The sequence below is a fragment of the Passer domesticus genome, chromosome 6 (genome assembly GCF_036417665.1).
Source record: "Passer domesticus isolate bPasDom1 chromosome 6, bPasDom1.hap1, whole genome shotgun sequence".
NCBI classification, from domain to species: domain Eukaryota; kingdom Metazoa; phylum Chordata; class Aves; order Passeriformes; family Passeridae; genus Passer; species Passer domesticus.
Window position 1 is genome coordinate 49,246,096 of NC_087479.1, and position 27,493 is coordinate 49,273,588.

Sequence of the window (27,493 nt, forward strand, 5' to 3'; positions counted from 1 at the left end):
CGCGGCGGAGCGGGGAACGTGGCGGCCCCGCGGGGCGGGGCGCGCGCGCGCCGCTGGCGTCACCGGCGGGGCGGGGACGGGACGGAGCGTGAGGGCGGCCCCGGTGTGAGGGCGGTCCCGGGCGCCTCTGGGCTCCGTACCCCGTACCCCGTACCCCGTATCCCTCTGGACCACTTGCCCCGTGCCCCTGTGTCTCGGTGACAGCTCGCTCCCAGCTCGTCCTCTGCAAAGCTGCACCGGGCACTGCCCCGTGTCCGGTCGTGAGCTGCCGTGTGGGAATTTGAAAATGAGTTCCCAGGCAGTCCTTCCCCAGGACTGCTCCTTCCTGTTTCTAATTGTTTTCGCTCATTTGAGCTTTTGCTGTGTTCAGACCTGGTTTTCGCTTCCCCTCAGAGGACAAATGTCTTGACCCCCATTAAACCATAACCCAGGTTTAAGAGTTTAGGAAATCATATTCGACCTTCGCATTTGTTAATGCTTGGTGTAAGCTTAGGGTTTGATTTGTGGATTTCCATTCCTACCTGGTTTCAAGGTGTGGTACCTGGCGGGTTTTTTGGCTATTATTTTCTGTGTGCTTTAAGCATTTATTCAGCACTAAAAGGGCTCAAAAAATACTTACAATTTATTTTATTGGATAGGTAAGTTCCACTGTTACAGCAAACACACTGCGCTTCCTATAATATAGTGATTTCTGCAATAAGTATAAATTCTACTTGTAACCTCTAATGCTATCCCAAGACTGTAAGCCTTTACTCCTATTTAACGAGATGTACTAACGTGTACAAATAATTGAAAAACTTTGTGCATTGCATTTCTGTTATTCTGATTTACGAGTATGTACAAGCTAAGGTTTGGGTTTTTTTAAGAAACTATTGGTTAAGGTTTTTTAAGAAACTGTTGCAATAGTTTATACAAATCAGAAATTAAATTATTGAGGGATTTGCTCAGCCAAGGGAAGAAACTCAAAACTGCCATGGGGTTGGGGGTTAATTATAATGAGAGTGAAGTGCTGGTTGAAGCTGTAATTTCTGCAGGTGAAAATAAAAAGGGGATGTAAGGTGTCTGTGGTGACATCTGTGGTTACAAAGCTGTTAAAGCAAAAGGGCTGACACCGGCTGGAGCTTTCCCTTTCTCTCACAGAGATACTGCTCCAGATTAGAAAATTGTCTTCCTACACTACAGTTCACTGTAGAAACAGTTTTGTGACTTAGCATTCTTTTCTAATTTGTGCCCAGCTGTGGGAGAAGGGGCAGGCCAGGGGGGTGAGGGCCCCTCTCCTGGGGCTCCCTGTTTGCACAGGAGGCTGTCCCTTGGGCACAGGGACTGTCCCCCACCTCCCCTCAGGAGCCTCCTCATCCTGCGGGGTCCCCTCAACAGCACACCACCCGTGCCCTCACTCTCTGCTGGTGTGAAGAGCAAAGCACAAGTCCTTCATTAGTATTCTATCCTCCACTGGGTATTGATTTCTCACTGCTCATGCTGATTAGTCCATATATTTAGTATCTTTTTCCTCCATTAGGGACTTTCCAACACACATATACTGGGTCTTTGTTGGATTTTCTTTCTGCAAAATGTCTGTGTAGTCTATAAATTCAGTTCTGGTCACAGCACTGAGCCTGGCAGAGTTCAAGAAGCATTCGGACAATGCTCTCAAGCACGTGGTGTGACTCCTGGGTTTGGTGCTGTGCAGGGCCAGGAGTTGGACTCCATGATCCTTGTGGGTCCCTTCCAACAGCTTATTTTGTGGTTCTGTGATTGTATCCAATTTCAACAATCCTTCACTCTCTCCCAGGCCTTGTTCAATGAAGCATATCAGGGTCATGTGCTGGCTAAAAGTGATTTAAGACTAGCATGCTGCTCATAATAAATATACTGATTATAACTGATTTTAAAATTTAATTGAAAACTGATTAGAACATTTATGTAATTTTCAACGAGCACACGTGGCCACTGCAGTGCAGGTGTGCAGAGGGTTGGTGTGGTGCACATGTGTTCGTGTCTGAGCAGAGGGTGGGTGTGGTGAGGATCAGGGCAGCTGTGAGTTGGTTTTCCTGGAGCTGCAGCTGTTTTCCAGCTAGCTGTTGCCTCTAAAATGGCTGGGATTGCTCAGCCTGGAGCAGAGAAGGCTCCATGGAGATCTTAGACTAGCTTTCAATACCTAAAGAGCCTAAGAATGTGTAAGGGTTTTTGTTTTTCTTTTTTATTCTATGATTTTGTAGTTTTAGAAACAAATAAACATCAGCTGGAAGATGGTCATTTCTGTTTTCTTCTCACAGGCCCCATGCTGTTGTCAAGGCTGCTGCTCAGACTGGAGAAGATTTCCATCACAGCTTTGACTGTTTCAGGGTTGTTTTGACTCTCTCTCAATCACAAGCTGATAAGTACCATAGCCTAGTTAGTTGTGCTACTTATTTTTCTCCCCAAATACTTACATGGTTTTTTTCATGTCAGGCTGGAAACTTTTAACTGAAGGGTGGAAAACCTCTGGGTAGGTGCATCCCCACCTTTCTGGGACTGTGTCAATGACCCCTCTGACAATGGGAATTCTTAAACTGTGCTAAGGCACATGGGAAATAAGGAGGTGATTGGTGATGGCCAAACCTGGCTTCGCCACAGCAAATCATGCCTGAAAAATTTGCTGTAGAAACACAGAAGGACATGTGTTCAGAGAAACAGGCATGATGTTCCCTCCAAAATAAGAGGGAACTGAGAGTTAAAGTTGGAACTGAGGTAGGACCCATAATATATATGGAAATAAAGAGTAAAGTTGAGGGACAACTGTCCTGAAGGCATAGAAAATATTAATACTACTGATACAGGACGCAAGGATAATTCCATACTTGAAGCCACATGAAAAAGTCACAAAAAGAAGGCAGAAGAGGAGTCATACCTTGTGTAAGAAGGAGGTGAGACATCTAAGTTGTTATGATCGATTTTGGTACTTTTAACTGAAGAGAGGGTGCATTGAAAATGAGATAACAGCAAGAAGAGCAGGAAGTAAAAGGTACATTTCCTGCTGTGGTTGCAGCAGGAAGTGTATCACAACAATTTTTTGGTTTCTCATTTCCAGTAATGGTAATTTTTTTTTTAGAAGTACAACAAAAAAGCTTGTGGTAACAGACATACAGTGCATCTCACAGACCTCACACACAACAAGAAAGAATATGAAGGTCTCATTAAAGGAGAATGTAGCATTTAATTCCTGATGTGGTTTTCATTTGATTTCTCATGCAAACCAATATTTTATTACTTTTTTCTTTCAACTTATCTACAGTTTATAAATGCCCCTCTCATTAAAAAGCAGACAAGTGGCATCTAAATATTTGGCAGAGGCTAAGCATCTACAGTGGTAGTAATTTTTTTTAAATGTCTATCTTTTAAAATTATACCAGCTGCTTTCTAGTCATATCTATCTGCATGTGGTTATCACCCAGTTATTGATGGGCAAAAAGGAGCAGTCAGCATGGGGGACTTATTCTTGTGATGTTTAGGGGTTTGAGTGAATTTATTTACTATTATTTTTATAAACCTTGGACTAATGGCAGGAGGAGTCAGCAGTGGTATTTCCTAGGAATTTATACCTGGCCCCTGTGCTTCAATGTTATCATAAAATTCCCAAATGAGGGTACAAAATGATGTGAGAAAGTTTGCTGATAACTTAGAATTAAGGAATTACTTAGAGGAAAGTTAGAAGAAATTACTTACAAAAAGAAAACATTTTGTTTCATATCTGCAGAATATATCATGATATTCAGTAGCTGAATGGTGAAGCAGTAAATGATATGTCTGTAATGGAAACTGACTTGCCTTGAAGAAAAGGCAGCCTTGGCTTTTTTAATCTATCTCTTTTTGTTCAGATTGTGGATGTGTAATAAGAAGGTTCTGTGGTATTGTTAGTGCAATGCTTAGTGGAGATCAAAATAGCAAGTGCTAGGAATAATAGAATTGCTAGGAAAATAATAGAATGTCATGAAAGGAATTGTAGCATTGCAGCATAAATCCATTGTGCATCTGTATGGTAAGTATGACATGCAGGTCTATTCCCATGAAGAGTGGCATGCTGGAAGAAAAGAGAAATGGTCACAGTTTGTCATAACAAGAAAAAAACAATGAAATCCTGTGGCAGATTCAGTGGTACATGCTGAACATGGGTGCATGTCTTTCATTGGTATTGCATGTTGAAATGTCTCAACTCTCTTCTGCTCTGTGAAGAGTTATCCCCCGTTTTGGGCTGGACTGCAAATTAGAGTTAAAATATAAACGTATTAACTGCTTTGTTAATAAAAGTTTAAGCTTATTAACTGCTTTGTTTTGGGAAAAGATGAGGTTAAAGAGATTTTAAGAGATTAAAGTTTAGGGCACTCTTTTCCCTTTCCTATGTGTGTTGTGAAAGGTACAGTTCTGCTCTTTAAGCATTGTGGATGAAAACTGCTATTGCCTTATGTTGTCATGAATTGTACAAGCCAAAAGTCTGCCTTTCCCTTTAGGTTTTTAAACATACACCCTTTGTAAAATGAGAAAATGGAGGATTCAAACCAGGATTCGTGGCCTTTCGTTTTTCTGCCCCACAGAGCTGTTTGAGAAGTGGCTCTCACTCCCCAGTCCCCTCCCCGTCTGAGTCATTTTCCCCTGCTGTGCTTCCATGGGGAATGAAGTGCTGAAGGCTGAATCTTTGAGTCAGAGGGTAATAAGAGTATTTTGGTCTGGAAGCCATTTCCCCAGCCTTTCTAGACTGTCCCCAGCGTGAAGCACCCTTTTGTCCACTGTTTCATCCCATTGTGCTGAAATGAAACATGTATGTTTGTGGACATCTGTAGACCAGAGCTGACAATATTGACAGTTTTGGGAAATTGAAAACAAAACACCCAAAATATATCTGTGTGCTCATTGGAACAATGAGTTATAGACTGGATATGTTTTTGTTTCTCACACTGAAAAAAAAGAGCAGTATTTAGTAAAAAGTATTGTTGGTGTCCCTGTTGGACCCTAACATTATCTTATTCCTGAAAAACTTGCTGAGGAAATTTGAATGTTACAAGAATGGGAGGATATGGTTGTAAGCTCTTCTCTATCCTGTGTTGTTTTGGACCCTGGCCATCAGGAAACATTTAGTCTATCTCAGAGATGAAACACTTTCTCTTCAGAAGTAGTATTATGAGCAAGATGTGTAAATAATCTGTGGCAAGCAGTGACTTTGTTACAGAAAGGGACATCATCCCAACTTTTCCTTTGTTTGATGAAATTTTAAATGGAGATTTCTACAAACGATGTGCCAGAGGGGAATTTGCAAGGTTTGCATTGACCTACATAAACCCTAGTTGAACATAAAAGCAGATTAAAAGTTGTTTCACTCTGCTTCTGTCACCCTTTGTACTTTTTCAACCACTGATCTTTATTCTTTGTTAATTCATATATGTTTAATGCAGCATTGCAAATATTTTTCCTCACATCCTAAAGTGTTCATAAAAATAAGGCTGGGTGAGAATATTTGAAAGAGCATTGTTTGTAATTTTCTTGCCTCTGCACAGCTGTGTGTCTAGAAAGTGGAAACAGAAGTTTCTCTGTGCTGCAGAGGAATGGAAATAAATCATAATGCAAAGTCTTTCAAAAGAAATTATGTGCCCTAGAGTATCTCAGATCAGGAAAACATTTTGTTGCATAGCTTGAGTTTTATTTCAAAAGATGGACTCCATATAGACACTTGCTTTTGTATCTTAACTAGTTCTTTTACTGAATGCATCTAATTTGGATGAAAAGTTATGTGGTTGACATGATCAATTCATGCCACGGGTTGGTGGAGGGGAATCAGGAAAAGGACAGTTTGAAGCAAAGGGAACAGAAAACCTTGTGGAGGAAGAAGACCAAGATTGCCACAGAATCCTATGACTAATTATTCTCAAAAATATGTTTTTGCAGAAGCAAGAATGAAATATTATATGAAAGGCAAAGTAATACCTTTGAAATAATTTTGGAAGACAAGCATCATATCAATTGTGCAACTAAATGACCATCACATTATAATTATTCACTCTTTCTTAAAGGCAGTTTCAATATGAAATATTTTATGGTGGTTAGTGTTCATACTGATTCTGTGAAATAGGGAAATATTAAGCCAAGGGTTCCGTAGATTGTGAAGCAGAGAAGTTCTTCCAGATCATGGAGCAGCAACAACACTGAAAATAAAAAGCCAGTCAAATTTCAACTTGTTGATACAACTTAGAAGTGAAAAAACTGCCCTGTGAACCAGCAGCTAAGAACTTCCTAGAACTGGTTAGCTGCTTGCTGCCTGCTTTTCTGGTGTTGATGTTGGATTAAAGGTAGCTAATGCTGCCTTTCTTTATGGTATTTGCTGCAACTGCTGCAGTGTTTGAAGTCATGGAACGTGGAGGAGATGGAAATGAGTTATAAAATAGATCAGGACAACAACAGTTCTTCTGTTCCTAACAGGTCTTCCAGACCTTATTTTCTTTGCTGATGTTATCTCCTGGCCTGATTCCCACATCCTTCCATATTTTATATCCTCCTCCAATAAAAGTGTAATAGATGAAGTAAAAGCTTTTATCAGGCTATCTGAAAGTGCCCTGCAATTGTTCCTTGTTGTAAAAGTGTTATCAGGCTCTATGAGCCTCAGGCTACAGGTGTGTAATTGCATTTTAGAAATAGAGCAGGCTCAGTTGTCTCATTACAAGGGAACTGGAAGGCCTGTCTCACAACAGTCCCTTTTCATCTCTCCCTCTAAGCCTCTTCCCAAAACTTCTTGTCCAAAGGAACACAGGGACAACACTGCAAGTCCTCCTGAAGAGTCAATCTTCCCCAGCCTACCCAACAAATCATGTGGTCTGCATGCTGAATGGATTGCTTTACTTGCAGAGATGGAAACAAATACTGCTTCCCATGTTATTTTTAAATTGATACCATTTTCTGAGCTTTTAAGGAACTTTACCCACTGAAATGATTGCACAAATTTTTCTCAGATATTCACAGTCTTAAGGTTTTATCATATGGTCAAGTCAAAACTCCCTTCACACTAACGACTGCAGGCACTGGGTCCCTCATAGGACTCAAATTTGGGGCAAGAATTGATATCTTGCATCAAAATATTCTGATTGTGTACCACTATGGGAGAGTAGTAGACAGCAGTCAGGTTATTTCATGATTTCAGAGTCTTCAAAGCAAGTGAAGATATCGGTGTCATATTCTTTTAAATCTTCCTTCACTACAACAGTCTGAAACATTCATTTCCAGTGCTAATGATCACAGAAGGATATCCAGTTTAAACATGGGTTAGAAAAAAAAAAGCTTTCAATAAAGCTTTTTCAAAAAAGCCTTCCCTCTGTCATCACATCTGTCTGCCTTTTGCCATTAGCAGGCAATGTATTTATCTTTGAAGTCCTGTGTTTGCAAAGGTGCCAGTCATGCTCTATTAGTCCTCTCTAATCTCCATGTGTGCACTTAGCTGAGAGTGTAACACAATATTTGTTCTTTAATTTTAAATTTGTGGTTTCTAATGAGTTCCAGAGTCTTAGTCTGTTTTCACCCTAAACACCTTGGGCTGGGTCACTGAAACTGTATATGGTGACATAATCTATCAGGTTTATTTGAGTTTCCTTAACCTATATGCTTATTTAAGAAAGGGGGGAAAGGGCAGCAGTGGAAGAATGTTGTTCCCTAACTCAAAAAGGTTCGTGACTTCTCTGAATTTTGATACCTGAATAGAAATTAAAACATTATTAGTATTTCTAAAGAAACTTAGTGTTAAAAGGAACTATCTGGAAACAATCTCATAATTATGGTAAAGCCTGTGGTAAGCTGGATACTCCAGTTCTGGTCTTAACCACATGCCACCATGTGGCCTGATTTTCAGTGGCTGAAAATACTCCAGGGGTGGCTGGAAATCCCCTTTATTCAGGGGTTGGATGGAATCTCAACAAATGGTATTGTGCTACACAGTGTCACCGAATTCCTTCCTTCCTTCCTTCCTTCCTTCCTTCCTTCCTTCCTTCCTTCCTTCCTTCCTTCCTTCCTTCCTTCCTTCCTTCCTTCCTTCCTTCCTTCCTTCCTTCCTTCCTTCCTTCCTTCCTTCCTTCCTTCCTTCCTTCCTTCCTTCCTTCCTTCCTTCCTTCCTTCCTTCCTTCCTTCCTTCCTTCCTTCCTTCCTTCCTTCCTTCCTTCCTTCCTTCCTTCCTTCCTTCCTTCCTTCCTTCCTTCCTTCCTTCCTTCCTTCCTCCCTCCCTCCCTCCCTCCCTCCCTCCCTCCCTTCCCTCCCTCCAATTCCAAAGTCCCAGGGATGTTTTAGTCATCCTTGAGATCAAGCCTGTTAATTTCAGTGCAAATAGAACATGAGTAAAGCTTAATTTCCACCAAAATCAGATTAAAGAAGGATTCTTTAAATGCTTTCAGGGTAAGCCCTCTACAGCTGTCAGGCTATCTGTCCTGTTCCTCAGAAAACTGTGCAGTGGCTGCAGAGCTTATGAAACTGGGATATGAGAAAAAATAAGGATTGAGAAGTGGAATAATTGAGAATAGGATTTTTAGCCTGATTGTTCCAAATTGTAAGGTTTGTGATAGAAATCAATTTATTTTAAAAAGAAAAAAAAGAGCTCCAACTGTCTCCAATCTGTACTTTCCCCCTTTAGTGAAAGCTGTGTGCATCCTCAAAAATATCCAGGGAATTCTCTAAAAGGCTGTGAATGTTTCATGTATTTTCAGAGTTCAAAAAAGTATACTTCTGTCTGTCTTTAGAACAAGCTGTTAAAGTATCTCTTAACCTTAGAGAGAGGTCAGGGATGATCAGTGTATTCTCTGCTGCTTCAGAAAAATGTAGTTAATCTTTATTCAGGTTTTAAATCTCACAAGGACTACCAGGTTTAGAAAAAAATCTGGCTTTTCTGACTTAAACCTTGTGGATTTTTAAAGGTTTTTAATATTACATGGGAGGTGGGCATTTTGTATCACAACCTCATGACCAGGAGTTGGACTTGTTTTTAATGATGTGATACTAAGGAGAACAGGATGCCCTTGATAACAGAGAATGGATAAATAGCTGGAGGATGTAACTTTTCATTAGTGTGGTATTTTAATGTGTAATTTCCATGGGTTAAGTATTCAGCCAGGTACCTTTGGGGATGCCAAAACACTGCACATGGATCCATCCACAGCTTTTTGTGGAATAAGGCAAAGATAGTTTTGTTCTTTTTATGCTATTCTTTCAGTGAAAAAAAGAGCACAACTTCCATTGATTTAAACACAAAACCAAGATCATGCTGGATGATGTGATTCCTGACTTGGATAATGAATTTCTGCTCTCTCAGAAGACTATGTAGTATTCCAGTAGAAGTAACATTTGCAGGTGACATATACACAATTTTTTTTTTCTGAAAGGCCTGGGATTTAGTTAAAACAGGGTAGCTAAAATTGATTTGATTTAGAGGCTTCTAACAGTTGTTGAACCACTCTATACTTTCACCACACACATAATCTTGAATACCTGCTTCATGTGGCAAACTAAGTATCATAGAATCATAGAATGGTTTGGGTTGGAATGGACCTTAAAGGTCATCTAACTCCAGCCCCCTGCCATGGGCAGAGACACCTTCCATTAGAGCAGGCAGCTCAGAGCTCTATCCCACCTGGCCTTAAATTTTTCCAGGGATGGGACATCCACAGCTTCTCTGGGCAGCCTGTGCCAGTGTCTCACCATCCTCACAGTAAATAATTTTTTCCTAATACCTAATCTAAACCTACTCTCTTTCAGCTTGAAGGTTTTAGTTTTGAAGGTATGGTATCATAGGCAGACTTAGCCAATACTGTGGTGTTATTCCTTATGCATATCCTCTAACACATCCTTCAGCTACTCTTCAACATATGTCTCAAGCAAAGGGCCATTCCTGTTTAAGGCTTAACACTGCATTTACGTTTGGAAAATAAATAATCTTCTTAACATTAATATTTCCAAATGCTTCAGTACTGCCTGTGTTCTTAGGACAAGGGATGTATTTCTCCACAGCCTGATGTGTCAGTGCTTCATTGCAGGAGGATGACTGTGAAGATGATCTGACAGGTGATTTCTCTGGCACCCGAGAAGATCAGAAGGGACATTCCCAATGTGCTCTGCACACCCACACTTGGCTGTTCCAGCTCAATCCAGACAGAGCTCTGCTACACTTGGTGGAGCTGTTCAATGGGATGACATATCCACAAAGATGGGGTTTGTAACAAGGCCAGAACCCTGGGGTAAGTCCATCAGCTGTCCCCCCTCCCTTGAAGTTTCTCAGTGAGCTGTGCACACATGACCACACACTGCCTTTTTTCCCTCCCACGCACACAAACTCTGTGGTGACTTGTTCAGTGAGTTGTGACACGTATTAATGTTGTTGGCCTCTGATGTTATTTGGTTCCTTTTTCTGGGGGCTGACCACAGCAATCTCTCTGGAAAGTTTCCCACCAAACTCAGAGATAATGTTCATTAAAGCTCTCGCCAGTTTAGTCCCTCAAGCATGGGTGTCTTTCTACTCATGAATGCAAGCAGCAAAGGAAAGCAATAAATCCCTTTGAATAATGTGCCAGTGCTCCACTGTTACATAACTGTCATCCCTAAGTAGATGCCTATTTAGCAACTAAAGAATATTGGCAAGGATTTATTTAAGGCATTTAAAAATAATTTTGCTGCTTCCAGAACTTGGATCATTGACCCTTAACCTGAAAACTGGTTTTACAAATGTCCTTGAAGGAACACATTGAGTACTTAACTTCCCCTATGAAAACTACAAAAAAATTTTATACCAAAATACAAGGATTAAGAGCCAGACCCACAACTTATTTAGACTTGGACAGGGATATGAAAACACCTCAGTGAATGTACTTGACAGGAAAATTTCATTTTACCATATACACTGTGTGACTACAAGAAAAGCATGACATAAGGAATTGTTCAATACTTTTTTAATGCTAGAATATTTTCATGGGCTTGCAATGCTTAAAGAAATGTGAAGTTTTTTTACTGAGGAACATAGGGTAGCTACAAGGAGTCCATGCAATTAGCTTGTACCAGAAAGGAAACACCAGATTTTGTTGGGAAGGGCTTTGATCTTTCATGGAGCTACAAGGAATATGGGCAGCTGGGAGAAGACCTTATAACCCCTTTCTTAGCCTGGGGAAGTCTCTCTCCTGTGTAAGACTCCTGGTAGTGCTGGTTGGTTTGTTTGAACTCCTTGATATGGGATAATTCAAGTGAGTACTCGATATGCAGTTTTATCATCCTCTGCCTTTGGATGCCTGATTAAGCATGACTGGTTGTGATTGGGATTTTAAATACTAGCAGGCTTCCCAATTACCTCAATTATCTTTACCCCAGGAATGATTGCTATTTCCAGGCACGCATCCTGTTGCCCACAGTTTCTCACACAGGTTTTTCTGGCACCTTTCTCACAGTAATAGCCCTCAGCACCGCACACTACAGACTAAAAACTACCCACAGTACCTCCTGAGTACACTGCAGCACTGACACACTTTTTGCATGCATTTTCTAACTCTTCTGCTTCCACTCTATTTTAGGAATATTCAGAAACTTTTCTTTTAAGATTTATTTAAAATGATAGCAGTCGTGCATATTGCTTAGAACACATTCTATCCAAAAAGCATTTCTTATGGTTTCTTCTCTGAGTAAATAAACCATCTGCAAAAGGGAGTTTATGAAAAAAAAAAAAAACAGACTAGCACAAACTATTTACAGTGAAACAAGTAGTGATGCGTAAAATTATTTCTGTTCAGGTCCCTGTTCTAGTAGCTCTTCTGGACATAACTTATCTGCAAAACTACAGAAAAATATGAAAAATATTTTATTAATTTCAAATGTATGCCCTGTTATGTCATTTTGTAGAGAATATTCCCTAAACCATATGAGACATACCTAAGTTTCTGTGCCAAGATCTGTAGTAATATTTTGGCTTGTAATGCCTAAATTCCCATTTCCTGAAGCAAGACCTGGGTCCTAAGACATTAACCCATGAGAACATTTTACTTGCACTTGAAACCACCACGAGTTGTTTTTGTGGTTTTTACTTTAGAACAGAACTTTCTTCTTATATTTAGTCCTTAAATATGGAACACATATGTAAAGCCAGCCGAAGTTATTGTTTAGATTTTGAGAGCCATATGCAGACTTTAGACATGCTGCAAACACATGCAAACTGTTGCATGACAGTGAAACAACAAAAACAAAACCACAGCCTAATTTTTCTTTCAGTCATTACTCACACTGATATCTCCTTTCTCCCTGAGAGGAATCCATAGGGAAGTATTAACAGGAACATGCTGTGGCTAAACCTCTTCAGATGAAAGCAATAGCTTTTTAAGCTTGGATAAGAACAACAACAACAACAACAACAACAACAACAACAAAAAGAAAAAAAAAAGAAAAGTGAGTATTAATAATAGAGTTCAAAATGACCAAGAAAAGGCATTGCAAGCCTAAGACAGGAAATGATAGTGAACTTTCAGAAGGTGTCGATTTTGAAGTAAAACCATCTTCTGTTTTCTTGCAGAGTAAAACAGAACCTGTCTCCCTCTGCTGGTCTTTAGAGAAAAAAAAAAGTTTATAGATACTAAAAACTGCCTGACTGTAATTTTGATACAAATTACCAGTTGTTCCAAAATTAGCTCTTAAAACTTGTTGCCTTTAAATTTATAGAGGTCACCATGAGGCTGTCAGTGTCTTGATTGGCTGAGGATTGGTAGATTTTTTAGTGGTTAGTCTGTTTAGGCTTAGTTTCTCAGCATATTTAACACAATTTCTTTAAGAAAATATAACAAGATAAATATAACAAGATAAAAGCTGTTCTGTCTTTAATTCAAACACCACTGAATCTAGCAGCTATGCTAAGAGCAGCCTCATACTGGAGTTGTAGATGTAGTTGCATGACTTTCTTTTCCTGCATAGTCTGAGTTGGTCTGCTTTCAAATCCAAACTTTGTGTTGCAGTCCACACCCCAGTGAACGAAATCCTGGGAATTTCCACGCTGCACAAAGTGGGTGTGGGGTTTTTACCATCTTCTGGTACATGGCATGGATTCTGTGAAGAGGTCTTTGTCCTTGGTAGGATATTCTCTTCCTATTGTCACAGGAAGCACATTTGTCCTTTAATAATCCCTGTGCTCCTACTAACAATTTGTCATTTACAGAAAGGACACTCTAACAATAGACATCAAGTTTCTTCCTTCCAGTTAGTTAAAGGCAAGCAGCAATTCCAGTAGCTCAAGGTACTCACCTGTTAAGTTTGGGGGGCACATAAATGCATTTTATGTTGAGAAGAAAATTAAGGACATTTTTGCTTTAAAGTGATTTGTTTTAGGGGGTTTATTTGTTTGTTTTGATGGGGTGTGTTTGTTTTTTGGGTTTTGTGTGTTTTGCTTTTGTTTTGTTTTTTACTTCCCATGTGTTATAGTCACCACAACACATTTGTTAAGCTTTGTTATGTGTAGGCGTCCTTTTGATCTCGGTATATTTCAGGCTTCCTTGTATCCTAGATATTGTTTAAAAAAGCATCTACCAGTGACAGGTTGTCATATTTCCAGTTAATACCAGTGTCAATATTGTTAGTTACACAAGCTGATTTGGTCTTTGCATATGCTGTGTGTCAGTTCTTTTGGGATGTTTGACTATCAGCATAGTGAGCACAGCACTTTACTTGATATGGGATAATTCAAATATTTGACCAAATATCCAAATATTTGACCAAATTCTCTCATTTATTCTGTCTGTGGTATGCAATTTAAGTTGCCATTAAAATGTTATTTAATAAATTGTAGTGTTTTTTACAAGACATAGTTTTACCAAGTGAAAATATCATTTTTATCATAGTTTTATCTCCTGAAAACTGCCAAGGGCAACTGTGGCATTTGGTCTGTGTATCACAGAGAAGACACACAGGAACAAGACAGTGAGGCTGCTGAGACACACACCTTGTGCAGTGCTTTCACATGGGCACATTAGTAACTTCCTGTGTGAGAAATACTTCAGACTGGCATCACTTCTGCATGTGGGAATGGCTAACTTGTAATCATCCATTCCTAAGCAGGTCTGCAGGCTATGCCATTGTTCCCTTCTTGAGTCAGCTCTCTAGGGAATAGTGTCACTTTGCCTGGAAGCTCAGCTTCCAAGGCCAACCAGTTGTCTTTCTTGAAGGAGAGCTGCTGTGGCTGCCCACCTGTGGAGAGGCTATGTGGCATTTGACGTACAAGTGCCGATTCTAAAACTGGCTGGTACCACTTCCAGAGTGCACCTGATAATTGGTATTGGGTACTGTGGATATAGCTGAGAAACAATGAAAGCAGAGGCAAAAGTGCTTGTGTTGGAGTTGCTCTTCAGTGCAACATGCTGGCCTGTGTCACACGTAGTGTGGCCAGCAGGGTTAGGACAGTGATTGTCCCCCTGGAGCCCACAAACAGCTGAAGTGGCACCTTGAATCCTGTGTCCAGTTCTGAGCCCCTCAATTCAGGAAAGACATTGGGGTGCTGCAGCTAGTCCAGAGAAGGGTGAGGAAGTTGAAGGGTCTGAGGAACAGCTGAGGGAGTGGGGTTGTTTACCCTGGAGAAAAGGAGGCTCAGGGGAGACCTTATTGCTCCCTACAATGCTGAAAGGAGGTTGTAGCCAAGTGAGGGTGGGTCTCTTCTCTCAGCGACAGGACAGGAGGAAATGGCCTGGAGTTGTGCCAGGGGAAGTTCAGGCTGCACATTAGGAATAATTTCTTCACTGAAAGTGTTGTCAAGCACTGGAAGAGTGCGCCCAGAGAGGTGGTGGAATCACCAGCCCTGGAGGTGTTAAAGTGTTAAAGTGCCATGCCTGGCCATGGCACTGAGTGCCACGGTCTAGTTGACAGCGCGGTGTTTGGTCAAAGGTTGGGCTCAGTGATCTTGGAAGTATGTTCCAACTGTAATGATTCTGTGACTCTGGGAAAGCAAAGGAAGTAATAGCACACTCAGTTTGTATTCAGTGTGATAATATGAAATCAGCGCCTGTTTAACATGAAGTACCTTCAGAGTACCTTTAAAAATGAGATAGTGCTAAAAAGGATGGGCTTAAGTTATTATTTTTAAATGTGGAATAGCAAGAAAATTTCTTGACAAGAAGGAAATAATTTCCAAGTAAAGGCACAGTCAGTTCTTACAGTTAGAGTGACATCTTGCATTTGCGGGTTCCCAGAAGAAAAAAGGAAATGATGAATCTGACTCCATGTTCTTAGAAGGCTAATTTATTAATTTATCATCTATATTGTGTTAAAGAATGCTATACGAAAGAATACAGAAAGGATACAGACAGAAGGCTAAAAGACACTGATGAAAACTCGTGACTCTCTCCAGAGTCCAACACAGCTTGGCTGTAATTGGCCAATAAATCAAACACAATTCACACGAAACCAATGAAACAATCACCTGTTGGTAAACAATGTGCAAACCACATTCCAAAGCATCAAAACACAGGAGCAGCAAATGAGATAATATTGTTTTCTTTTTTCTCTGAGGCTTCTCAGCTTCCCAGGAGAGAAATCCTGCCGAAAGGATTTTTCCAGAAAATATGACAGTGACAGTGACACTGATAGGCTTGATAATAGACTGAAATTCTTCACTAATCCACAGAATGAACCAAGTCATGTTTCCTATCTCAACTAGTAAGATTCATATTTGATCTACTGTCACATATGATGTAATAACATAGTGTTGGCTAATCAAATAGCCATGATCACCGAATCATAGAATGGTTTGGGTTGGAAGGGACCTTAAAGATATCTCAATCCAACACGATCTTGTTGAAACTGTTGGGTGTGGCAACTGCCTTTGTTCAGACTAAGCAGGTTAATGCTCCTTTACTTAGCAGTGGATGAAACACCGACAAATGGTTATCCCAGGACTAAACCCTGTAGCCAGTGAGTCATAGGTGCAATTGGGAGCAGTTTATTGTGACCACGTGAAGGGGAAAGCAGCACAAACACCATGGAGCTGCTTTGCAGCAGGATCCGGGCAGAAAGACATTGTTCCTCTGTAAAGCATCATTTATGTGGGTCACTAATTGCTCCAAGTACAGCGCTATCCTGGCCAGGATCACCAGAGCAGAGGAGATGGCCAGGAGACACTACTGCCAGGACAAAAAGTCTAAAATGTAATCTGAAAAGAAGGTGGATTTGGACAGACCATCTAGAAAGGAACCTCAAGCTTTCTTTTTTTGAGTAGATTTCTTCTGATGATGCCTCAGTCTGTGTTCAAAATTGGAGCAGAATTTGCTTAATGATTGTCAAAACTGGAATGGCATTAGAAAGGATTGACTTCTACTCCTAATAACTGTCACCCTGAAAAATTCCTGATGGCTTAGATCACAAAGATAGTAAGAACTCTGGTAATTTTTTTTTAATCTATGTAATTACAGTCATGTCTGTGATGATTCTCCAGGAACACATTTTGTGTCAGTCTTCCAAGTCCCCATTTTGCTCATGTTGAAGTCACCTTCAAGGACTTTCATTGACCTTAATGGTGTCAAGATCTGTCTAGTAGGAAACGCTTACATGCTACAATGATGGGTTATGTATATCCACAGTAAAAATGTAACTAACTGCCAGTAATGTATTCCTGACTAGTTTTTGAGAATTCATTTATATTGTAGCTTCTAAACTGATGTGTCTTCTTTTCATGTGTCTTCTATGCTTCATTAAGTGTTCTGTATTTTTCAGAATTTCAGTGTGCTAAAAGTGCAGAATAAAGTACCAATAGGTATAAACTGAATACTTCTCTTATTTTAAATATTCTCTGAGTGGATGGAATATAAAGTTATTCCCGCTGGAATTCTTTTACATCTACATTAAAAATAATACTGCTACATTTAAATGTCCATGACAACTTTTAATGTGATCTTATGAAAGGCCCATTGTCTAAACTTTGTATGAAATCCCACACGCAATACTTTTGGGCATACCCAAAGCTTTCGTTCTTTTGAAGCTATTGTGAAGGTCAAACCAAAATATTTGGTCTTTCTGAAACATCTTGGTATGTCAGGAAGGTTGGAGTTGACAACAGGAATCTGCTCTTGCCGGCCAAGTAATTTCTGAAGTTAGTTAAGCAAAATTCTGCGTTGGTGAAACCGCCGGGGTCGTGCACCGGCCAGCGCTGCCGGTGTTCGTCCCGCAGCCCAGCCCCTGTGCTGGGGCTCCCCGGCTTCCCCAGCCCCACCGGGCGCTCGGCCGCGTCCCGGCCCTTCCCCCGCAGCCGGCGGCTGAGGAAGTCCATTGTGTCCGCGGCGCGGCCCCAGCCCCCCCGGCGGACGTTTCTGGTGCGTTGGGCAAGTTCCCAGCCATGCCGAGCATTCCTGGGAAGATCGGGCGATAAGGGGAGGAAATGACGGAGAGTCACCCCAGCGCCGCCCGGTCCCCCACGGCCGCCCCGGCGGGCCGGGCTCCCCGCGCGGGCGGGGGCGCGGCGCTGCGGGCTCAGGTGAGGCGGCCCCGGGGCCGGGCCCGGCGCAGCGCCCGCCCCGCCCCGCTCCGCCCCGCAGGCCGGGCGGAAGTGAGCGCAGCGCGGCGGAGCGGGGGGAGCTGCCCGCAGCCTGGAGCGCTCCCGCCGGGAGCAGCAGGGACGAGGGGAAATGGCCGAGGTAGGCGCGGGGAGCCCCGGGGGTCGGGGCGAGCTGCGGGCCCCGCTCCGGCCCGGCCCGCCCTGCCGGGGGCCGCTCGCTCCGCTCCCCGCCGTGCCCCGCTTCGCCCGCTCCTCCCGGGGGTCGCCGCGACCCTCGGCCTCCGGGCGCTGCCGGCGCGGCCTCGGCGCGGCCCCGGTGCTGCCGGGCGGCACCTGCGAGCGGCGGGCCCGGCCCGGGGCAGCGCTGTCCGCTCGGCCCGGCCCGTCCCGTCCCGGGCGGCGGCGGCGCTGCCTGCCGTGAGCGCTTCCAGCCGGGAATGCGTGTCTGGAGCGCTGGAGCGGCGCCGCTCGGGGCGCGGAGCCGTCCGGAGCTGCTGCCCGCGCTCCGCAGGTGCCGGAGGCGCTTTGTGGACCCGGGGGTGAAGTCTCCGGGGTGGCGGGGAGCTGTCACGGCACGGAGCGGCAGCTCGGGAGGTGCCCGGCGCAGGGGGCACCTCGGCGGTCGCTGCAGAGAGCCAGCAGCTTTACCTTTCCTTTCTGCTCATCACCTCGTTGGCTTTGGACGGGGTTCGCTCGGCCCGGGTTGGTGCGTTGCTGTGGTTCCAGAAAAGTAGGATGTTTACAGAGCCGATCGCTAAACAGCTCGGCTGTTTCCTCCGGGAGCTTTGCCGATCTTTCTGATGGTACATGGAAGTTTGTGAGCGCCTTGCTGTTCTTGGCTCGGTCTAGTTTATTATTCTGTATCAACACAATAAAAAAGGTATTCCTGCACCTTTGTTAGCACAAGTAACCTCCCACTTCAGCTATGCTGTTGCTGGGGGAAGGATGTGGTAGCAAGATGCAGTCAAAAGCATTTGGAGGAAAAGGAGATTCTGGTGGTCTTTCTACTCATTGTATTACTGACTGTAAGCCTGAAACTTAGTGCATAGCACAGTTATACTGATTTGGGGTAGAGGAGAGATGCAGAGGTTTTAACTGATTACATTGCATGTTTAATGCAGATCTCTTCCCAAAGGGAACTGAAAATGTAAGAAAAAATGTCTGATGTTTGTACAAGACGTTGTGCAATACTTGCTTTGACTATAAGCTGTGTTCAGGAGTAGTAGTGATGGATGATTTATGAAGAATCCAAAGGGGAAGCAGAAATGGAGCAGGGGAAATGAAATCAGACAGCCAAAAGTATTTTTTATATGGCTTTGTTGACTTTGAAGGCAGTTGTGTGCTTCATTCTCCCAACACTGAGTGGGCCTGTAAAAAACTTTATGGATCTGGGAGGAAGAGAAGTTGCTTAAATTAGCCTCGCTTAGCACATTTGTGGGAGGGGGAGAAAGGGATTATAATCCCCTCCAAGTTCTGTTTGTTTTTTGGAGTTGTGTTTGTTCTTCTGTAAAAGCAAGTTGGAGCAAAACTGGTAAGAATAAGGGTACAGTGAAAGAAAGCTGTGTAGAAGATAAAGGCAGAGGGAGAGAACACAGGCAGAAATTACAATACTGGAAGTTAAATGACATTTTGGGGAGAGGATCACAAACCAGACAGTTAATAGGTTGTTTAGAGTCTCATCCTCTTAAGTGGTGTGCTGTATTTGAGTATTGTTTTACGTCTCTTAGAGATGCTTGTTTATGAAAAATACAAAGGAGACCTCAGGAAATATTTAATATTTTGATTGATTTAATAAAACAGATTTGTCTTAATTACAGTGAATTAATAACCCTGATTTATGTATTTGAGATTTTTCTTTCCTGTGGGTTATTGCTGTCATATTGCTCTGAGAACTTTAACGTAAAGATTCATGAGGACATATAATCATTGTATGGAAATTGATGATTTAGTGATTTTTATCTGATTTGAATAGCTCTCTGTGTACTAACAAAGAAAATTGAATGCTTTAAATGGAAAATGATGCATTTCAAAATGTCAAGTAAAAAAAATTACTTTCTGATTCTGTGTTCCTTTGTTCTTGCTTCTCAGACTAAATTGAAACTGGAGATATTTCTTACTCAGTTTTGCTGTTCTATTTGCTGCCTAGCTGGAGACACTTGGATTAAAATGTTGTTTAAAGAATAAAAATGCTGAGGTGATGTTTTGGAAGGCTTTTTCTTGTTGTTGTCTTAGGCTTTGATGTGGGACCAAAACCAGACGGTATGGGGTTATTTAGAAAAATGAATGCTAGATTTGAATTTTACTGGAGCAGGATTGCATGTTGTTTGTCTTTTAAACTCTTGAACAGCTCTTAAGGCTGCCTTATGGAGCTTCAAAAATTGCACTGAAGTAGCACTGGTGGGTAGGCCAGTTCAAGTCTAACACTGTCGTGACTAAAATTCATAAAATACAACATCAGCCTTAAAGACATTCAGGTGAAGATCTTTCTTTTTTTTTTTGTTTTAGTACTATTGCCTTTTGGTGTCTGCAGTCAGTACAGAAATTATTTGGTGTTTATTTGTTTTTAGGATAATACAAAAGCTTAAAAAGGAGAGTGTTACACAAATGTAAGTTGTTTGCTTTATGGATGTGTAACTGTGTAAACATATAATTCTATTTTAAGTAGAAGATGTGGATGTGTAATTAATTACCAGAATCAGGGTTCAGTCTTTATCATCAATAAAATTAGTCATCTAATACAGCATCATCCAGCTCCTTTGTAGGTGAGGAGGTTGGTATGATGCAAGTTTGTGAGAAGAATGGTGAAGTTGTTTTCAGACTGGAAAGGGAAGGGAAGGAGGAAATATTTCAAAGCATGTCAGTAATGATAAACCTCACTTAAGCTATAAAAACTTCAGAATGAAATGCTTTCGTCAATGCTCACATAAAAAAAAAGTTATGAGAAGTATGAGTTCAATCTGTAACTTTGTAGAAATGCAGCCTGAAAGTATTTCCTTAGATTAAGCTGTCCAAGTGATGGTCACTTCAGAGGGGAGAAATGGAAGTAGAAGGGAGAAGGTATGTCTGCGTGTTTCATGTAACTTGCAATTTGAAGTTACAAACAAAACATCACTCACAAAAACCCAGCCACAACTTGCAGTGTGTAGTGTGAGAACCTTGAGGTGTTTGTGCTAAGGGAATGTCACCGGTTCAGATCTGGAGGTTGTTTAGTGCATCGTGACCCAGAGGAAATAATTGAGGTTGTAGGCTTCAGTGTTGTAGTTGATGTTTGTAAGGGACTGATCAAGAACAGGTCATCAATAACTGTTCTGATCTAATGCTTAGGTTGTAGTCACAGCAGAGGAGCAGAGCGTGGTGACAGTGCTGTTACAAGGTGAGAGCTGGAAGTTAACCTGAGTTCAGCATCCACCTGAACAAATTCCTGATGAAAAAGTTGATCAAGAGTCTTCATCTTAGAGAAGTTACCTCAGGATTCAGGAAGTACTTGAGTGCCAAATTAGTGGAGACTAGAAGGGTATTTTGAGGAAGTGTTTGTGTTGGTTTAGCTTTTTCCTATTTGCATTTCCAAAGCCACCTTTAGAGACAAGATAAGGATGAGATGAACCTTTGGTCTGAGTGTAGCCACCCTGTTCAGTTCTCTGCCTGGTACTGTAAAAAAACCAAACCCAAACAAACCCTGTAATAGTTGAATCAATAAATGTGATAAGCATTTTCTAATGGATGAAGCATGGAGCTACACGTGGACGGTGCATTTCTTCTGTCAATTAGTAATCAGCAATTCTGCTCCATCTCCTGTGAATATGAGGTGTGTGACTAAGAAGCATCTGCTGGTTATATCTGAAACTGTGCAAGTTTCCTGCCTGAGGGGAAACTGAGCCTACTGAAGCAAGTGGTGGAAATAATTTGGCTACTGCAGCAGAATTGCATTGGTGAGACTGGTAGGGTGATGCTAATACAGTGATACAGAATTAAGTGTGGGCCAGAGCTGAGGTGTCAGTGTTTCCTCTCCATGCCTGTTTTTGATGATGTTTTGTTGAAGGTGTATGTTGTGCACTGCTGCACAGCGAGTAAAATAGGATCTCTGTGGGGGAGGGTTGTTTTCATCTCCCTGTGCTAACAGGCTCTGTACCTTGCATCGTGAGCCTCCTGCATTTTTTTGTTTTCAATGTTTTGTGACATTAGGAGCATGTCTACAGGGCTTACTTCAGGCACATGAGTTAGGAAAAATTGGGATTTTAAACATGGTCGTCTGTCTATGCTGCAGAATGTTATAGAACTGTATGGAAGGTGTTTGGGCATCTCTGTTGTGGTAATTAAAGCAGACAGCACAGACGTTTCTTTCCTCTTTCTCTGTTCTACCTACATTAGACACTTTCTATGGTTTTGATAAAATTGGAATTGTAGTTCTAAATGTTGTCTTTCTGGTTTGTACCACTGGGATCAGGATTAATGCAAGTACTAATTTATCTACATGCTCCAGGTAATTTGTTATGCTCTACTGGGGTCAGGCCCCACACTGCATGAATAACTAAGGTCCCTTCCAGCCTTAATTGTTCCCTGAAAGTGATATTCCAGAATAAAATTACTTTGCAAGTCAGGAATTACTGCACCAATTATTCAGCTGGGGAATCAAAATATTTGGGCCAATGACCTTGCTTAAATAATAGGAAAAAGCCTCCCCTTAAGCCAGCAGCTAATGTTGATTCTGTGTGAAAGTTTGTATTGCCTGAGTGTTTTCAAGCAGCCTTTGGAAAGCGGGATTGGTGGAGGAATTGTGTACGTCAGGGTGACGTGGGGAAAAGCACCACTTAGGAGGTGTCTGTTCAGCAAGGGAACCAGTACAAAGGTTTAAAAAAGCAAACTTTTGAAACAGCAGGAGTGGAATTGAAAGCATTATTCTGTAAGGAGAAATATTGCAACAGAACTAGAATTCCTAGCCTTTGTCAAACAATGCGGGTAATAAGCTTGGCTGTAAGGCATGGAAAAAACTATCTTGGCCAAGTGCATTGGAATGAGACAGCCTGGGATGCCATCAGTTTCATTGCTCTTTTCTGGTACCTGCATCCAGAAAATACTGGGCAGGAATAGGACAGGAGGATGCTGTTAGAGAGCTGAGATCAGGATAGGGAGAAATACAGGGGTGCAAAGTTTCTGAGTAGTTCTACAGCTGATGAAACCAATGCCAAGCTTCCTGTTGATTTGTGTCTTCTGCTGATTGGCTTTAAGGACTTCTTGCCATGATTCAGTAATTTGTAAAGTTTATCCTGGTGATAAACCTGCAGTGTCCAGTTATATGAGCTCAGTTTTCTTTGAGCTGTGACACCCAGTGTTCTTGGCAGGGCCAGGGTTTTTGTTTTTATGAAACTTAAATGGAATTCAGTTGTCTTTGTGACCCCTATCTCTTAACAGACATAAGTGGAATGGTGGTTAGGTTCAAAATCTAGCAGAAGAGCAGAAATGTGCTGAGTAAGCTTGCAAACCTGCTATACCAAATCTGCATGTGCAGATCTACTGATGGAAGGAAGGGCTTGCAGTGGCCAGTGGTGCAGACCACTGCAGGGAAGAGTGGCCATGGGAAACACGTGATCTGTAGGAATCTGTAGCTGCCCTCGCTGGGATCTGCCTGGAACATCATGATAGATGCATCCATGCTTTGTCTCTCTTGAAACATTGATCAAAACCTGAAGATTCAAATTTAACAACAGCTACAAAGTGTGCCATGTCTACTAATGATCCTCTGCACAGTGTCCTGGGTGAAAATTGATTTCAATAGTTCATAAATTTTTATAAGCACTGAAACAGCTGAGGTTGGATTTTTCAAGGGATTTGTTGTTGATGTTGAAAGACCTTAAAGGCTGAGACTTCCTGTTCTAGTGCTAGAAACATCCTATTCTTGCCTAGCCCTTGAGATCAAAGGTTTTGTGATGAAATTGTACTTTTTAGGCATAAATGAAATTTCAAAATCAGAGTGAAGAGATGCAGTTCCTGCTTAGGTATTTATGATCTGAATTATTTGAGCAAAACAAATGAAATGAGTGTTGGTTCAGGGTTTGTGCCCAATTAAAAATTGCAGCTGTATTTCAGCTAGTGAAATTGTCTTTGAAGGTTTTGTAGATACGAGCTGAAACAAAATGGATTCAATTTTCTTGTTAACTGTGTTAATCTCATTTGTAAGGAGGCACTTGCTAATTTTAATAAAATAACTGGATGGGAGAAGCTACTAAGTTTTAAGTGGAAAGATAGTGTGATAGAACTGTATAGCTTTAACACTGACCTTTCAGAACTGTTTGTTATTGAGAAAACCTCCAGTTTAAACCAAACATTATTTAAAAAGAATAACAGCCTTACTTCAAGAAGTCATGTCATGCTCAGTTTTTTTTTGTCAGTTTGTAGCAATCTGAATGCATCTGGCAGAGAGGGCTTCTGAACATCAAAGTTCTTGTGACTTTTTCTTTCTTTTTTTGCTAAGGAGTTTTCCTGCTGTGGCAAATGTCTGGCTATGAATTCCTTTGCAGATGATTAATATTTTCCACAGTGTATTACTGCTGTCATATTTTGCTAAGTTTTCCCTGGTTTCCCATAAAACTGCTACCGTCTCTGGTATGCAGGCAAGATTTGTTAATTCCTAAGTTAGCTATGATCCAATGTGAGGCACATGCTTCAAGTATTTTTATTTTTGTTTTCTTTAATGGCAAAATAACCTCAAAGTTACTTTGAAAATTGCACTTGTTTTGAGGAAGCACTGGCTACTGTATGCCAGAGCCTTGCTTTATAAGGAATGCAGGAAATGGCCTGACTTGTTATCATTGCTTCTGTATTTAGTGCTTGGACTCCAGGGAATTCATGTGCACTGATTTCTGATAGCTATAAAGTACTTCTTGTGAAGAAATTACCAAATAATATGTTCTGTGCTTGCGTAGAACAAATTATAAATAGGGTATTACAAGCCTTGGGGCTTTTTGAAAAGAAAGCTGTGCAACTCATCTGGAGTAGAGAAGAATGGTGACATGTACATGAGCAGATGGTGAGATTACCTCTGCTTAAGGTAAAATGATTTATGTGTGATGAAGTCATCCCTTGCTTATTAAGATAGGAAACTAATTTAAATTTTGGGAGTCTTTGTCCTGGTAGGGATGCAATGGCCTGTATTGGTTCTCTGAAGCTTCTTACCAGAAAACTGTAAATTCCTTATTGGAAAGAATTATCTTCCTGCTTCCATTTTATTTATTTGCCAGGCTAGTGCATAACTTTTTTTAATTTTTTTTTTTTTAATTTAAGCCTGTCTAATGAAATACAATTCATTTCCATTCCATGTAGAGGCTTTGATCTAAGGAGATGGTCAGGCATCTTGCAGTTTCTTGGTTCTTGATTATTAATAAGTTTTCTTGCCTTTTTTTTTTTGAGTATTTTACTCATCTGAAAGAGTGAGTGATGTTGAATACTCAAAATTATATAACAGTGCACAAGTACTTGAGCGATCAAATTAACTTTAGGCTCTAAACACATTTATATAAAATTGTTACCAAGGAAGTGTTGCTCTTGCAGAAACTCTGCTAGACCAGAGCCAAAGAGGTCTGCAGACTCCTGTTGGATCACAGCTGGTTGAGAAAGGAAATACTGCTCCAAGTTAGTGAAGTCTGACTGCAAGAGACATTACCCTTGGTCAGGACTGTAGATAAATGGTGTGCTTGAGGTTTTAGACCCACTTTTAAAGCACGTGAGGTTCTGCTAGAGCAGTGGAAGTGTGTCTGTTTAATTTCAAAATTAAGGGTCAAGTAAGTGGTGTAGGGGATTGTTTTATCACTTCTGAATTTCTGTTATAATCTCCTCAATTGCTTCAGGCTTTCCTTTAAAAATAAATGAAATGTTTCTCACGTTCTTAGAGTGCTTGGCAAGAGGAGTGCTCTTGAAGGTGAACAGATTGACAGCTGAAAACTGATTATTCCTGTTACTTAAAATAGTGTGCAGCAGTTCAGATGAGAGCAGTCCTTGCTCTGTAAAGATCACTTCTGGGTCTTCAATGACCTCCAGTTGTTGCAAACTGCTGGTGAGTTCTATAGCTTGGTCAGTAATGGTTCAGGATTCCAGGATTTGAATTGAAACTTATTTTTCTGAGTGTCTGAGGAGTTCCCTGCTGATAGATGATCCTAATGGAATTTGCCCTTCTCTTTGTAAATGTTGGAGAAGTTTAATTTCTGCTCACTCTCTGCCTTTGAACTTAGATGGCTGCAAAGTGAGGTTCAAAGTGAAGCTAAACTTATGTGAAAAAGTTAACTAATGCTGCATGGTTAGAATTTAAAAGGAGGTGTATCAGTCTTTTAATCATGCTTATGCCTAGGGAGCTTTTCCTCTGATGTGTTATGTGAATTTACTGCTTAGAATTGGCATGCAGGATAAATTTTTGCCAAAACTATTAGAGTTTCATAAGATTTTTTGTATCAGTTTTTTTTTAATGTCAAACTGTTTAAAAAAACCCTGCAGTCTAGTTATAAAATTTGACAGAAATTTATACGCTGACTTTAGAAGTTTCTCAAGGACAGGACTTAAATACAGCAGTCATATTATGTGTATGTGTGCTGTTGAGGCTGTCTTACAAAGAATAAGGCTGAAATTCAATTTTTCTGATAACCACTAACAATAAACTTCTATCCTGAGCGCTGGAAGTCACTGGATTTGCCAGTGCAAGTGTGCTGTCATAAACTGACCAAAACACAGCACTGTAATGTGAAATTGTGAGATAAACAAGCAGTTGCTGCATGACTAGGGTTCTCTAGATGTTGTGGATGAAGGTGCTGTGGTAGCTGTGCACCACGGTTCTGAGAGCTGAGGAATGTGTCTTTATCTGCAGTTGTGACTTCGTGGAACAGTGACTCTCCTTGTGAACAGGAGACTGGTATGGAGATCAAGGCCGTCGATTTCAGCAGACAAATAAGGCTTTTTTTTTCTTTTAAGAGCTGGCTGTTGTTTTTATATAAATACTTCGAAGTATTTACTTCAAAAAAATACTTTTTTTTTCATCTGCTAAAGAAAAAATCGCTTGTAATTATCAAGTAGCACCTGAATGGATTGATAATCTTGTAAGTTGGAGCTCAAGCAGTTCTGAATGGTCTTGGGAAGTATGATTCTATTTTATTTTTTTTTAATAAAGTTCAGGAAAAAGCCCAGCTGCTCTTTAGAATCCTTAGGCAACAGCAAGACTCAGAAAACTGAAAACTGCACTTACCTCAGGCTGCTGCTTCTTGGAAGAGCCAAATAGGAATTCTTGAGAGGACTTTGTAAGTTAGGGTGTTCTTGCATCTAAAAATCTGACATAGCAGTTTAAACCAGCTTTAAGTTAATGAGGAGATTAAAGCCAGCTTAGCTTTCTAGACAGTCTGAGAAGGTGGTGTCAAGTACGAGACTACTCATTAGGATATTATCTGTGGCTGGTAGGCTTAGACCATCTGCAAAATACTCAGTACATCTTCAGGGGAAGTTTTAGTGTGATTGTTACATTGTCTATAAAAGAACCCAGCAAAATAGTTTTGGGGTTTTAAAGTTTATTTTTATATTTTATTTCTGATTGTGTTTTATGCTGAGCTCTGGAGATAGGCAGCAGACAGGACAAGACTTCTTCCTAATGGCAATATTTATGGCTTTAATGGGTGTCAAACTCTGCAGCGTCATATACTGTACAGAAGAGGTTCTGGTGTCAATTTTTCTCTATAGACTTTGTCTGTGTTGAATGTTTACATCATTATGCTGTGGATTGATTGATACCTGTAACTTCCAAAGCTCCTCCTTAAGACTTTGTCCCAGCACTTGAATTGTGGGATTTTATAATTCTGTTCGTCTGTCACTATTTCAGTCTTTCTGAAGACACCCTCTTGTCTCGGTAACTAACATAATTTCTGATTTAATTTTGCTGTGTGAAGGGTTTCACTTGGATTTGTCTTCAGACTGAGCAGAAATGTATAGAACCTCTTATAAAGATGTCTGTCCTTCACACTATAAGCCATT

The 27,493-nt window shown here is 41.1% G+C and overlaps 1 protein-coding gene and 1 long non-coding RNA gene across 7 annotated transcripts in view; both read left to right on the forward strand.

Annotated features, from left to right (window-relative positions):
* Nucleotides 1-201: 201 nt before the first annotated feature.
* Nucleotides 202-16,862, forward strand: LOC135303487 (uncharacterized). Of its 4 annotated transcripts, XR_010364962.1 has the most exons (5): nt 202-638; nt 2,277-2,906; nt 10,032-13,091; nt 13,178-13,255; nt 13,857-16,860. It is a non-coding gene; the product is annotated as an uncharacterized LOC135303487 (long non-coding RNA). The 4 variants fall into 4 exon arrangements; XR_010364961.1 differs by having other exon boundaries at nt 10,032-13,255; nt 15,517-16,862; XR_010364960.1 differs by having other exon boundaries at nt 10,032-13,255.
* A 429-nt stretch (nt 16,863-17,291) lies between these two features.
* The window catches only part of PIK3C2A (phosphatidylinositol-4-phosphate 3-kinase catalytic subunit type 2 alpha), a 49,781-nt gene continuing 39,579 nt past the window's right edge, over nt 17,292-27,493 (forward strand). For 2 of the 3 annotated variants that reach the window (XM_064425367.1, XM_064425369.1), the window contains exon 1: nt 17,505-17,633. The gene's annotated coding sequence lies outside the window, so the exon portion shown is untranslated. Of the gene's footprint in view, nt 17,313-17,504; nt 17,634-27,493 lie in introns of those variants that run through there. The other variant, XM_064425368.1, reaches the window with a different exon arrangement.